This window comes from Lolium rigidum, chromosome 6, assembly GCF_022539505.1.
Source record: "Lolium rigidum isolate FL_2022 chromosome 6, APGP_CSIRO_Lrig_0.1, whole genome shotgun sequence".
Classification (NCBI taxonomy): domain Eukaryota; kingdom Viridiplantae; phylum Streptophyta; class Magnoliopsida; order Poales; family Poaceae; genus Lolium; species Lolium rigidum.
Window position 1 is genome coordinate 333,442,446 of NC_061513.1, and position 15,665 is coordinate 333,458,110.

Sequence of the window (15,665 nt, forward strand, 5' to 3'; positions counted from 1 at the left end):
GGAAGGAAGTTTTACAGAAACTCCTATTTTTCCAGATGACGGAGGAAGCCAAAAGAGGGAGCCAGCTGGACCCAGGGTGGGCCCACACCATAGGGTGGCGCGGCCCAAGGCCTGGCCGCGCCACCATGTGGTTTGGGGCCCCCTCGGCCTCTTTCGCCTCCTTTTCTTCGCGAAACCCTTCGTCTCGAAGACCTAAGCCACAGAGGAATCCTCACGGAGGGTTACAGCCGCCTCTGCGGGGCGGAGAACACCAGAGAGAAAAGAGCTCTCCGGCGGGCAGGAATCCGCCGGGGAAATTCCCTCCCGGAGGGGAAATCGACGCCATCGTCACCGCCATCGAGCTGGACATCATCTCCATCACCATCATCATCATCTCCACCATCATCACCGCCATCTCCACCGCTGGACATCGTCACCGCTGTAGCAATTTGGGTTTGATCTTGATTGTTTGATAGGGGAAACTCTCCCGGTATCTATTCATACTTGTTGTTGATGCTATTGAGTGAAACCATTGAACCAAGTTCATGTTCAGATTGTTATTCATCATCATATCACCTCTGATCATGTTCCATATGATGTCTCGTGAGTAGTTCGTTTAGTTCTTGAGGACATGGGTGAAGTCTAAATGTTAGTAGTGAACTATGGTTGAGTAATATTCAATGTTATGATATTTAAGTTGTGGTGTTATTCTTCTAGTGGTGTCGTGTGAACGTCGACTACACGACACTTCACCATTTATGGGCCTAGGGGAATGCATCTTGTACTCGTTTGCCAATTGCGGGGTTGCCGGAGTGACGAAACCTAAACCCCCGTTGGTATATCGATGCGGGAGGGATCGCGGGATCTCGCAGTTTAAGGCTGTGGTTAGATTTATCTTAATTACTTTCTTGTAGTTGCGGATGCTTGCAAGGGGTATAATCACAAGTATGTATTAGTCCTAGGAAGGACGGTACATTAGCACGAGGTTCACCCACACAACACTTATCAAAACAATGAAGATTAATCAGCCGTATGTAGCGAAAGCACTAGACTAAAATCCCGTGTGTCCTCGAGAACGTTTGGTCATTATAAGTAAACAAACCGGCTTGTCCTTTGTGCTAAAAGGATTGGGCCACTCGCTGCAATTATTTCTCTCGCATTTTACTTATTTGTACTTTATTCATCTGTTACATCAAAACCCCCGAATACTTGTCCGTGAGCATTTACAAGTGAATCCTTCACCGAAACCGCTTGTCAACACCTTCTGCTCCTCGTTGGGATCGACATTCTTACTTATCGAAGATACTACGATACACCCCCTATACTTGTGGGTCATCACCCCCCCCCCCATGCAGAAATAATTTACGAGACCCCCCTTATAGATTTTGTGGAGTAGAGCTCTATAGTCTTCTATGTGGCCCCCTCTATTGCTTTACATGTGTACTAAGCCAGAAAAATATGACCACAGAAGATCTAGTTGGACTCTCAAAGAGGCATGGAGCACAAATTGTTGACTTTGGTGCCATATTCCATAACTCCATATGCTCTCACCGTATCATCTCCTCCCCATTCCCCACAAGCAAAAGACCAAACCGAGCTCTTTCTTCTCGGTTCTTCTCCCTGCTCACTTCTCACGTACCTTTTCTTCCCCCCTCTCTCTCCTCAACACAACGCTGAACATGGATGGCAAGATTCAGATCAAGAAGTTTGCGATGGATTGAGAAGCTAGCAGATCAGTCGAGCCAAATCCCTCTACAGCAATTCCCTGCCTGCTTGCCTAGGTAAAATACATTATCATGTTCATCTTTTTTTACTGCTAAATTTCGAAAATAATTAGATACTTATATGATCAGTATTTTTTTCTCTAGGATAGTCATGGTTATGAGCAACAAAATCAATTCTTTTTTCACCAAAAAAGACCAAGATGTTGTTGTCGATGCATCTGCAGCATCTCAGTTGATTGTGGTGAATCCAGTGTGTATATCTCAAGATGAACCAGAATTGACCGACCCAATTCCCACAGATCATGTAGAAAATGCAGACCAAATAGAAGATGCATCTGTTGTTTCTACAGTTAAAGATTTTGTAAAGGTTGATCCAGCTTTAAGGTGTCAAATTTGGTCTTGTCCTGCTGATAAACAAGATGAAATTAGAAAAGCTTATATGCAGCTCGGACCATATCAGCCGAAAAAATATGTTTATCGTTCTTCCGGGGAAGGGAGTCGCAGGCGCAGGTTTCGGTATCATTGGTTTGTGGCTTTTTCATGACTTGTTCTAACTTTGCCTGTCTCAACAGCAACAGAACGAGCTTTCTCCGCCATGAAACTTTTGAAGACAAGACACTGAAATAAAATGGAGGATGAGTTTCTAAGAGATTGTCTGATAGTCTACATTGAGAGGGATATTGTTTTGAAGTTCTCAACCGACACACTTATAGATGAGTTTGATGCAAGGAAAAAGCGTCGACTAGACTTCAACTAAACTCCACCTCTTTTATTTCTTCTCGTCCATATTTTGCCTATCTAATGTAACCAGTATATCCCAGACCAATATAATGTTATTTTAGCAAGTTATTATGTGAAAATGGTGATCTTTTGACATTTTTCTTCGGTGCTCTTTTTCATAATCTTCCGTGAAAGTTGCGTTCTGATCAGTTCCCCCCCCCCCCCCCCCTGAATTCATTTCCTGGCTCCGTCCCTGACTACTTGGACCAAAACAGAGATCGATGAGTCCTAGAAATCACACTAGATGAGAGCACCTGTCGCTGTCATCACCAACTACTATCAACAACTCTTCTTATCAGACTGATAGCAAAGTGACAAAAAGAAGCCTTCAAATTGAATAAAAGCCATTTTAAATAAACCAAGCATCATGTTTTTGTAACACCCAACCGAAGCACTATTGAGAGCTTATCATGCTCAGTGAATAGGAACTGGAACCTCCACCCTATTGTTCTTGGCCTAAGTCCAAAACACACACATGTAGCTAAAAAATCGAGAAAGAAACCAGAGAATTATTAAGAGAGGCCAGAGAATTAAACTAGCCAGCTACAGAATGATGCTTTGGAAAAAAGAGCCAACCACACCTGGACATCGCTAGATCGACATGCTCCAAGCCAAAAGAACAACAACAGGCAGCAGTCGACCATACAGTTTGCAGCACAACCACTTAAACAGGAACGCGCATAATACGCAGCTCCCAGGTCGTTTGAACTATCCGAAGCAAAATGTGAAGTTTTCTTAATGCGGCTCAAGGATGACCAACATTTTAGATCTGAGCAAATAGGAGCACACAATGATTTCAGCTCGGAGTTGCCATAGTAGTTTCTGAGGTGTGGAACTTTCCGGAATCCGATCATCAAGCATTTCATGTCAGTAACAAGGAGTCACTCAAGTATGTGAAACAATTATAGAAAAAAACATAAACAAAGATTGCATAGGTATGAGTTTCAGAAGAATCTTGCAAGTAGTTAAGCAGCTCATAAAGTTGACAATATTCACACTGTATTAAATCCTAAATACAAAAAGATGATGAAATTGTGCAGCTGAAGGTACAAACAACATATTACAATCTTAAGAAATAGCAACGTTGTAAGAAAACATTTGCCCAAATGAAAATAAAATGCAGAAATACAGAAAAAATATGTTTCTCCTTATGCCAAATTTTATGAACAAGCATTAGACTTGGACAGGCACTTAGATTCACTAAACCATAGCATTCACTAAATATAGAAGTATCTTACCAGTCAGCTAAGTTGATGTTCATTCAAGGTCCCTCGATTTGCAGCATTGCCCTTGATTGGGATAAGACCCATCTCAGCAGCGAGAATGCCATTTCACCCCTGCATGAAATCAAAATGTTCGTTATGACTAAATAATGGCAGTTCATCACGTGTGAACGAAAGACATTAAGTCTATAGTATTTTATATGTTCATAACAATTGACCAACCACTGCAAGCCACTTAACTTATATTCTTTTAATACACCTTTAAACATTGAGCTGAAAACATAGTAATAATACTCCTTATGTTTACTTGTTTGCAATGAGAAAAACAAATTTTCAAGAGAACTTACAGGTGTAGAAGACCAATCTGGCTACACCCCATAACAGCTGAATCGTCGTTTGGAATAACAGATTGGCAAAGCCTCACAATTTCACTATCAAATGCTTTTGTCGTCCTTTTTTGTTGGGACACAGCATGCTGAGCAACTGATGTGCTGGTTCACCAGCCCTATTTTGCATAAAGTGACTATAGAGATCAGTTTGAGATATTAGAAAGTTGAGCCTCTCCTTCTATCTTTTTTGCTTCGCATAGTTCCTCTTCTCTCTTCAAAGCTTTAGATACATCTCCTTACTCCAATTTCCTCAGTTTATACTATGAAACATGGACAAAGAATGAGTGTTCATAATCATTTAATAATGGATTTGAGATATTAGTGCTTATATAGAGTGTAATGACCCAAGGGTTGTAGGAATCAGCTTTAGTATAATCAACTCAATAGAATGAGAATGTGAAATAGATATATGATTCCTAATAAAAGACAAACTTATAACTTGATAATTGCATTTAAAACATTTGCAAGCTGTTGAGACAAAGTACCTGCTCCTTGTCTACTCGTTGCAAAAATATCAACATATCCCTAGCAAGCTACCTTGTACCTATAGAAGAACTTCTCATCAGTTTTAATTAAGTGACCGATTTGCTTTGAGCTTCACGTGGATGTTAAACAAAAAATTGACTAAAGCTTTAGAATACATGTGGTTCAGCAAGAACGTAAACTAGACAAATGCAAGACCTCGGTTCACAATTCTCAGAGAAGAATTTAGGCATTTAGCATAGATTTGCTGTTTCTTCAGCAAAGCAACAAAATTTCTGTGATGGTTAGGAATATTTCTGCCAATAATTTGCCATCATTACAAAAAAAACTTGGCAAGTCTTCTTTCGCAATTTCAGAACATTCATTTTTTAACTAATTGCTTCTTTGGCACGCTACGTTGGAAAATCTGCATGGACATTGTATAATTGCTAAACAATTTACATTAATAATGAATTTCTCTCACAACGTAAGAATATATAGCACAAAATGACCAATTGGTCTAATGTATGTACTACTTGAACCAAACCAGACATTGTCGAGTCTTAAACAGCTCACAAGATGCGCTACGACGGCACCTCTCCGGCGCCATTACCAAATCCTAGCAACAACTCTCTTAATCATGTGATAGCAAAATTATAACCGGCAACTGGCACACATTTCACGAAACAACATTTACTAAATGGCACAAAGCACACATAAGGCTGTGGTACAAAGCTCACAACCCAAAGAACCATGCAGAACACCACTTCATAGCATGGCAACAACCATTTCAAGCACGACCAAGGAGAAAAGTTCAACCTTTGGGTGTCGATGTCAATGAGAAGCGGCGGACAGGAGCATCGAGATTGCCATGGTGGGCCTTGAGGCCGAGAAGCAATGGTTCATCGATGATGGGCTCCGGGGCCTTGAACAGGTCTCCTTCTCGACCAGGGTCATACTCTGATATTGGGGATAGCTGCCCCATGTCTCCCTGTTATTATTTTGCATAGAAAACAATGCCAGTGTTGATAAATCAGCTTAAATAGAATGAAAAATACTTCGTTTCTTACATTTTTAATTTAAAACAAGCTACTTGATTTATGTCAGTTTTCCATTAAGCATAATGAACTGAAACCAAACTGAGTAACATCCTACGGCAATTCACTCATTCATCGAGTAAAATGTCAGAGTAAATAGCACCAGATTGAGACGATAAATAGCAACAGAAAATTTAAGACTCAAACACTTAACTAAAAAGATGACCTGCTCACTAAAATGTGCATCAGTTGGCACGGCATGCTTATGAATCTAAAGAAAATTATGGTTGGGATGGAGATCCCCCGGGGTTTATTTTACCACTTATTATCCATGATGTGACCCTTTTATCTTTGAAATAAAGTGTCTAAAGGCTTTCCCTTCAAAAAAAAAAGTGCATGGATTTGCAATTGTTGGGCTAGTAATTCATGAATGAAAAGCAATCAGGTTGAAAACCTTACAGTTAGTACAAGAAAAAGTGAATTAAAAACAACTAAAGGATTCTTTGGATGATAGTTGAAAGTTTCAGGTACTCAAAAACAACAATAGCTTGGGTAAACAGACTAGCCACGTTATAATATGGACAACCTGTCTGCATGAAAACTTGAAAATCCTAGATAATTGAAAAGATAAAGTGAAGTAGTTTGTACTTCATATACCATCAGAGGGTTGCTGAAAGTATTCGTCACCACAATGTGCAGAAACCAAGTGCAGAGTGAGCACTCATTCAGTACTGAAATATAGACGGTGCAGTGCTGATTCATGTTATACAACATGCAAGTAGCCTGAAAAGATCAATACTCCAAATGAACATGTGTGTTTTGCAGCCAAATTATCCAAATTATAGCCCTACAATGGCCACCGGACAAGAAGGGAAAAATCATGTGACAATTTGGTAGAACTTGTACTTTCAGAATTTCAGAAAGATATATGATATGCCAGTGTTGCAACATGAGTACATACACATTCTGATTTGGAAATGCAATGCAAATAGAAATTTTGGACCCCTTCTAGATTTGTCTTCTCCAATGCTCTAATTGTTCGGATGGACGAGGGCCTCGACCATCAAGCTGTGTTTCTTGTAATCTTATTTCTTTATGTGTGTGCTGCATGTAAGCTGATCTTTCAACATTCTATATCTGCCGATTCGGCGTTATTAAGTTAGCGCGGAGCTAAGGCCTAATGTTTAAATACTTGCAAGTAGCAAGGTCGTCAATCTCGTTACTAGTACGAACCAGTAGATGCGATCGATGCACCCATATATACATCATTATTCAACTGCATATACTTCGGAACCGATGAGACGGCACACAACGTCTTCGACGACATCAGTGTCAAGTGCACCCACCTTTCCTCTACACATTTTGCATCTCACAAGATCGTCGTCGTAAAACCAAATCCATACATCATCAGACGTGACAGCCCAAAACTGCTGGGCTCCCCGAGCATGTTGGTCACGTGAGTGGGATTTACGGCCGCAGCAATGCACATATCGTACTAGTTACCTCTTCTCAGCATCACCGGCCTTGATTGAGCAAATTGTATACTTATATATGGTCATGCATGTTGGGGCGTTTGTTTGTTTTCCTATCTTTGTTTCTTCTCACGTTGCAATCTCTTGTCCATCGACTTGGCTCCCTGGTGCCTGTTATATACAGGCTCGCGTAGCCACCCATGCTATGCTAACTCTTCTAGCACTAGCAATGGCCTAGCAACGGCTCACGTTTGGAGATAAGTCAAACTTAACCAATATGCGGACATGCAAGTTAACCAAAGTATGGCTCCAACTAGTTAGTAGGAAACTAACTCAACTAGCTAGTCTAGTGGGACACCAACTCGATCTTTCACGTCTACATTTTACTCTACTAGATGACCCGTTGCGCTATCGCGCAAATGGCATAATCAACTCAAAATTTAAACCATAAGTTCTATCTTATTTTAGTATCAAGAATTATGCCGGAACTTAACTACTTCGATATCTTGCGAACACGCCATTTCATTGAGATGATGCAGTAAGATATGATAATTTAGTACGATTTCACACTATTTTTTCCAGCTTTTGTATAATCTCCCGTACCAAAGTATGGTTATTGTACCTAAAGAGGTAGCATCATAAAAGAAGTATCATAGGACAATTACTAATTTCAAGAAGAATGTTTCTATTTATTGTGAGTAGCAAGAAAGAAAAGATTTGGTTCAAGATTTTAAACGCCTTAGATGATACCACAGGAACAAGAAACTACAAATAATGTTTGCCGCACGTAAAAAAATTCCAGCACTATTCTCGGATGATACAACCCATCTTACTCTACACCTTCCTCCATTCCCTCAACCCCACCTAATCCACTGACCAAGTAATCTATCGCGGCCATCCACCCCATCAGCTACGGCCACCCACGACATCAGCCACGGCCACCCACGCCATTAGCCATCCACTGCTCGCCCCAACATTTACCTAACACTTCATAGAGGATAAAACAGATTAAACATTTCAAAATTGTAAGATAATATGTTGTAATTTACAAATCAAAACATAAGACATTTAGAGGAATAGTAGGAAATCCTAAAACCCGATGCGCCACTGGCACAAAAGGCAAGACAATATTCAAGCCAAGATTTACCAACATGAGGCAATCTTTTCATACCTCGATCGCCATAGTTTCCATATAATGGAGTCACAAATCAAGATTCGGTCCTGCAGGCTTTCATGAGAGAAGAAATCATCTGAAGGAGATGCTCAATGACAGATCTCTGAGATATAATAGCAACAATATATATATTGAAAATATTCACCATTATATAATTAGAGATACGCCATACAATGAGAAAAAAATGGTAAGAGGAGATAGAGGCACTCATCTGCTGGGAGCAGAAAAACGAGTGAGGCATATGAAGCTAACCACCGTGTTCTTCCCCGACTCACAAACCTTCGCCGCTCCACGCGTCCACCTGCACCATGGAGGCTCCCAGGCGTGCAAACTGATCACATACAGTCATGTTCACATAAATATTTCTCCAAAAAGCTGCCAGTTGCAAAAAAATGCAACCCGAGCCTAGAATAATATACCTGTTGAGTATCAATTTGTCTACAGGTGATGTCGCTCTCAACAGATAATATCCACCTACAATACATATGTAGTATCATATTCCTTGAATATGATAAATAACCTAGTGGACACTTTTAGAAATATCGGTTGCTAGTGTACTATCAAAAAGTGCATTGATGCCTAGCGAGAAAAGTCGTGTTACTTACCGGAAGTGGGTGATTACATATAGACCCTGCACTCATAGGAGAAGTTTCACTGAAGAGTACATAACAAAGAGTACATAACAGTAAGACATTTAATCGACCACCAGCTCCACAACCTTCATCCTTGATATCACCAACTGCATACTCAAAGCAAAAGCCCATGTATCAAGCAATAATTATTTGGGGGTAAACTTGAACCAAATGGGTATCTTTTAGGGACATCAAATCTGAAAATTCATTGGTTAAATCAATCTGGCAACCTGCACCTTCCAGATTATGGCCTATATATTCAAACCTCTAGATAGCAGTAGGTATCCAAATAACACTAATTCATCAATAGGCGGCAATAAGTAATTAAGTAAGCTGTCGTCCATAGGCTAACACGACAGGAAAACTATTGTCCACTTGCTTCATATGCCAATCATGTTAGCAGGTACACACAACAAAATTATAGACATTTGAAAGACTATTACTGACATGTGATTTTGATGTAAGGCTACTCACCGGTTCAGAGCTAGCCGAATTCATAAAAGGGAACAAAAATAATTTCACTGGTTTTATCTAATAATGAGCGGGACAAAGCCTCTATAACATACACCTTCCAAGCAGCTTGAGTTCCAGACAAATACAAACTGTTTTCTCTAGTTCACATATATGCACATCACACACATAATAGTAGACTAACACCTAAAACACCATCTGTTTCATATGGCCCTCCTAAATGTTATATGTTTGCTATTAGACTAACACCTAAAATAGTTCTAAGACCGCAAAATTAGAAATGAAATGAAAAAGGGACCTCACACCACAGATAACTACCAAATCCTATTTAAATCCTGAATAAAAAAAGACCTTTCATATCTCATGAGCTTTATTTTTGCTTTTTCCAGATTTCACCAAAATCCAAAAGCATGTATTATACTGGTTGTTCCTATGACCTGCAAATCAGTATCTATTTTTACCTCATGTGTTTTTATTTTGTTTTTTTAGCTACTACTGGAAGAGTTGACCCCTTGAAATAGAACCCCAAAGCACATTGCTATACAAGCACTACAGTTTCACATATGAATCAGATATTACATAGTATTCTTATGGACCAATCCTACCAGCATGAAGGATGAAAGACTCTTTTTTTTCTAGAAGTTGTATGTTTCCACTGGTAGATAAGGTGCTAACAACGTAAGGCAAAATGTGATCACATGCATCAATATTCTTATCACCTTTTCCGATTCTATGATATATGATTAGGGTTCTAAAACGGCTACATAATTCAGAGCGACTCTATTATGATCTTCTCCATGGCATGAAACCTACTCACCACTTATCATGCCAACAAATATGACATCACAAACAGTCCATTATAAATTGCAGAACTATAATTAGAACACTGTAGATTTCTTAAAAAGATCCATGTGAAGGTCCTGAAAAAAAATTCTAACACCACGCTAAACACAACATATTAATGTGTGTTCCAAGAAAACAAAACAAACTTCGAGAACTGATCCTTCATGGAAAAGAAATTTAGAAGAGGGGAGAACATGTGGAGTTAACCTTGGAAGAGGATTAACTCATGTTTCTGTACCTAGCAGCAATCATGCCAACTTTAATCTGCAATGCAGCTTGCTACCACTCAGGCAAATCTGCAATGCACCGAATGAGAAGATACCATGTTAACATCATACATGGTTAATCCATGATAAAGAAATTATATGCCATATGTGGTGCTGGAAACAAAAAAAAAGAAACAAACAAACCTACAAAATAAAATGGTACGCACAAGCTCACCATAAGCAGAGTGTATTGCGCCATTGTGTATAATCTATTCCCATGAAAACCTACCCAAATAAAGGTAAGACCAGCAAGTCTTCAGTGTATACCCTACGGAAGAGAACCATTCTGCAATGACACAGCGGAAGTTTTGCCTTTTGTGCAATGACACATTCAGATCAAACCTTCTGCCTGTACCATAAATGCAATAATTCATTGATATTTTTTTGAATTCAAACTAAGTCATGATGCAACAGTTTGGTACCGACTACAGTTTTAGGTTTCCAATTGCAGGGGGAAAAAATGTGTTAACTATGTAGCCAGTACAATCAGAAGCCAAAGAAAAATATCTCCAACGTGCTGAAAGGGGCACTCCATACAGAAAGTCTAATCATGATATTCAAGTGCATATACATAGGAGAATGATTAGAACATAAGAAGCATTGATGTTTTGGGAAGTGTATTTAAACAAGCTTGAGGTAGCAAAATGAGTTTCATAAATCTGTTTAGATAATGTTTAGAGAGGAAAATATTTTTGGTTGCAAATGCGGAAAGAACAAGAAACACATGAAGCTGCTATTACCCATTTGCCAAATTTGGGATGCAGTCTGTAGCTATTGTCTCGGCAGAAATGGAACTGTAGAGGTACTGCTACATGTCATTTATCAAAGGCTATGCTCATGAAATATAGCAGTGAAGTGTATCAGACACAAAGCAAAACTTATATCACCCTAAGTACCTCATGAGCACATAATTGTTTTATTGACTCAATGACTGAACTCAAGCTAACAAAAAAGGTAGCTTGTTAGCAAATCTAGCAACAAAGAAAAAATAGGCAATTCGAAGGTATATAATCCACATGTCTCTAAATAGAGGTCAATTTCAGATTGATGTTCAATCCTTTTGAAACTTTTACCACTAATACTAAAATATTAAAAAATAGATTTGCTTAACAAAATAAATTTGTGTGATTTGTCTTTCCATGGCTATTTCCCTTGGTACTAAACCTCTGCCAAACAAACAATGAACATCAAAGGCACTTGACACAAATCATTGTTAGAGAAAAGTCACAAGTAAAGAAAGAAAAAAAATCACATTATAGAGCACTTGTATTTCTTCAGTGGAGAGGTTTGAGTATAGATCAATGGAAAGAACCAAGAAGGAACTTTGATAGGGACCTTTTTTTTTGCAAAGATGACTATCAAGTGACACACCAGCTGCTGCCCTCCGGCGTGTGCATGCCTTGGCTTCGTGCATTTCCAGAGACAGGCTCTACAAAAGCTTGTTTAAAGACACCCGGTTTGGAAAGGCACACACATTTCTCTGCAACCTGGAAGCTTGAAGAGGGTTAACTTAAACAGTGACCTAACTTGCTATGAATTTTATACCACTGATTGAAAATAATTGATAGAACGATCATATATCCGTTCACATTTGAAAGCTCCTGAAATAAGACATAAATATTCAAAGGGCCCATGGAACATGAGCACCTGATACTATTTTTTGCTAGAAAACTTGGCCAAATGACAAGCTAAGAAAAGAAAAAACATTCAGAGACACGAATCAGATAACAGAGCTATCTATCCATGTGTCAGAGACATCTCTTTTAAATACTGGCAGCCAAGATATAGACATCATAACCTAGTTAACCTACTGGCAGCCAAGCCAAACCTTCAGAAACCAAAGGAAGAAAAGCTTTTTGACCATAGTTTTTCTCTAGCTTTGTTCTAGCCCTGGTTGCGGCAATGGAGGCTACGGCCGCAATGATTGTGGCCGCAATGGCGGCGGGAATGGCGGCTGCAATGACGGTGGTGATAACGATGGTCGCTGCAATGTAGGCAGGAACGGTGGCCAGCGCCAAACACTCATTTAAATATACTGCGAAAACACAACAATTAGAAGATGTTGGTTCAAGACCGATATTAAATATACTGCGAAAACACAACAACATGTGTATTTACCTTCTAGCCTTGACGAAAGAAGAGAATGAGATCAACCAAAATATTGCCCCGCCAACTGGAAATCTTTTTTACTTCATAAGCCAAATGTCATCCATTAGGAAGCTGAAATCTGTTTCTTTAATTGCTCTGCCAGAGTTTCATGGCAAGTGAGCATGCTTTTTTAGAACCTTCCAACAAACATTTTTTATTCGAAACATAAGAATGTTCTCGTAGAGGATAGTATGATTTTAAAACCAAAAAGAGTATACACCAAGACTTGAGTGGAGGAAGGTCTCAACCTTCGAGCTCAACCAGAGCATGCCATTGACGAAAAGCTAAGCCACATATCCACCAGTCTGCTCTAGCTTGACTGGCCTCCCGGTGGAAGAGAATCCTGGTTGGGAGGCCAGGAGCGCCGGCGGACCAGTCTACATTCAAAGAAGAGCACAACAGCCTGCATTAGCGAGGGACGATACCACGACAACCGGAATGTTCTCGTAGAGGATAGTATGATTTTAGAACCAAAAAGAGTATACACCAAGACTTGAGTGGAGGAAGGTCTCAACCTTCGAGCTCAACCAGAGCATGCCATTGACGAAAAGCTAAGCCACATATCCACCACTCCGCTCTAGCTTCACTGGCCTCCCGGTGTAAGAGAATCCTGGTTGGGAGGCCAGGAGCACCGGCGGACCGACTCGCATTCAAAGAAGAGCACAACAGCCTGCATTAGCGAGAGGGACAGTACCTCGGCAACCATAATTTTCGGTACACCTGCCTCGTGGCAATATAACAAACAACAAAAAAACAAGAACACATTTTCTTTGGATTTTCCCATGGTAGTTAATCACTACTTGTACTGCATATTGAACATTTCTTTAGGAGTAATCAGCAAATCCCTTATGTTTCTCTAGTAGAGAAGTAAACATCTACTATGTCAGTGAAATGGAGGAGGGGTGCAGATTTGCAACTTAAAAGACAGGGAAGTAACTCAAGTAAGCAGTTACAACGCATAGGTTCAAACAAGAATGAGAACAATAGGACCTTACCTTGCCTCAACAGAACATGTAGTGGTCCATACACTCGCATCGCAGGGAGGTTGAGGAAGGGGTCGTCCTTGATCCATCAACAAAAACACCGCACCTCTCGCCTCCACCACCGCCTCCTCAACGCGATAACAAAACGAGCCGTGAGGCTGCATTCGTCCACCAATCGCCGTCGTCCGGCAGCCGCCGTGACCACCATAATCCACCTGTTGTAAAGTATGTCAACGGAAGCTATAAAGTATGTCAAATATTCATAACTGGTTTTAAAAAACATTATTGTAAAAGCAGATACCATAGATCAACAAATCAGTCATTCGATTACATCAACAGTAAGTTAACGGAAGCTAAAAAAGGAGAATGATATTAGTTATAAGATCAGGAGCAGTTTAAGCGAGTAGGTGATATCTAAAATTTAAGGTTAGATGCTATGCACTGCCTTTCAACTATGCATCCCCACCTTGAAGCCTACTTTATTCACTTATTTTTGTAAGTGATATTCATATTTGAGTCAAAAACCACGGCAAAAAGCAGAAACAACCATACAATACATAAAATCAAATTCAGAAATGGTACCAATAAAACTAAATGTTTAGTGACCGACCTAGTTCCACTTCCACATGTACAATAATTCTAGTTTAAGGATTTTCTTGAAAACGTTCCCTGATTATTTGGTATGACAGAAAGGCGGCTACATATATTCTTTCAAGCTTAAACGCCGCAAGACTCCACAGCACCTTCTCTCTTAGAGGTTGAATGGTAACTCAAATCAGGTTATGTATATCGACTTTCTGAAAATGTTACACTTTTTTTTTCTAAATTTGTGAGACAAAAGTAAAAAAGAAAAGCTATATGGGATATACAACGGTATCATCATGAAGGCTGCAACACACTGATTCGTGACAAATCTTTCATGAAATAAAAATGCTCAAAAAGAATGTAACGCAGACCTAAAAAGTAACATCCAAATGAAACTACATATAAGCACTAAATCCAGGGAATGTTATGATAATTTAGAGGCAACACTAATATTCATTGCTTCAGAGTATCCTGGTAGGCTAGCATCCTCTAAGGGTAGAATACACAACAAATGATCATTCGTAGTTCAGAGCAGCTATGTGTAGAAATAGTATGTTCACTACTAACTAATTAATGTGCAACAAAGCAAAGAAAACAAGTGAATTATGTGCTCATCTTGCCGATTAGGTATGGTTACAGCCTGTGACCCTTTCCTGTGCTATGTATGCTAATATAAATTATCCTATAAGAGATAAGGCAAAAACAAGAATACTGGAAAGCCATTTTTTCCACACACACGCACACCATTCCACAAAGGGAAAAAACATTAGGTTGGGAGAATATATGACATATGTTTCTAGATGTGCTTCAACTATACATTAGAAGGCATGTTGACCATTTATTAACAAACAAGTACATTAGGCTATTTAAGGAATGCAAATAAATGATATATGGATTATTGTAGTAATTTACTATGTATAAGCTGCTCAGTAAATACAGCCAACACCACGGAAACACGCTGAGTTCAAGTTTGAATTAACCGCAGGGTTGTAGCACTTCTATTTTGATTTTTTTTAAAAGACCCAGAAAAGCCAACTCAAAAAAAGGAGTCCAACAGGAAGGTGCAGCTACGGTAGTGGAATATTTACCCACCATGCAACAACGACATCAACACTGGCAGATACTTTCTATGTTAGGCAATAAAGAAAATTATCATATTACTAACCCTTCGAAGCAGATACTTTCTAGCAGAGGGATGTGAAGAACACTCGAAGCAAAAGAAGACAAGCAGTGAACCCTTCCTACCATGTAGAGCAATGTATCGCATGGACCTGGAGGCTCAGTTACCAGCAATACACTCTAGTGAGTTTTGCATCAGCGTTGCATACGTTGCATAACCATACCGGCACGGCTAACAATGAGATCATCCAGAGCTCGACACTGAACATGGCGAGGAGCTACACAATCTGTAGCATCCTGGAGCGATGGCCGGCGAGGAGAGGCGTGGCAGCAGCAGACTTGGATGACAATGATATCATCGAGAACTCAGCACTGAAC

The 15,665-nt window shown here is 39.7% G+C and overlaps 1 long non-coding RNA gene across 1 annotated transcript; it reads right to left on the reverse strand.

Annotated features, from left to right (window-relative positions):
• Window positions 1–8,349: 8,349 nt before the first annotated feature.
• On the reverse strand, window positions 8,350–10,587 carry LOC124667321. The gene is made up of 3 exons (XR_006991222.1): window positions 10,425–10,587; window positions 8,660–8,979; window positions 8,350–8,571 (listed from the first exon to the last, which is right to left on the reverse strand). It is a non-coding gene; the product is annotated as an uncharacterized LOC124667321 (long non-coding RNA).
• Window positions 10,588–15,665: the final 5,078 nt, after the last annotated feature.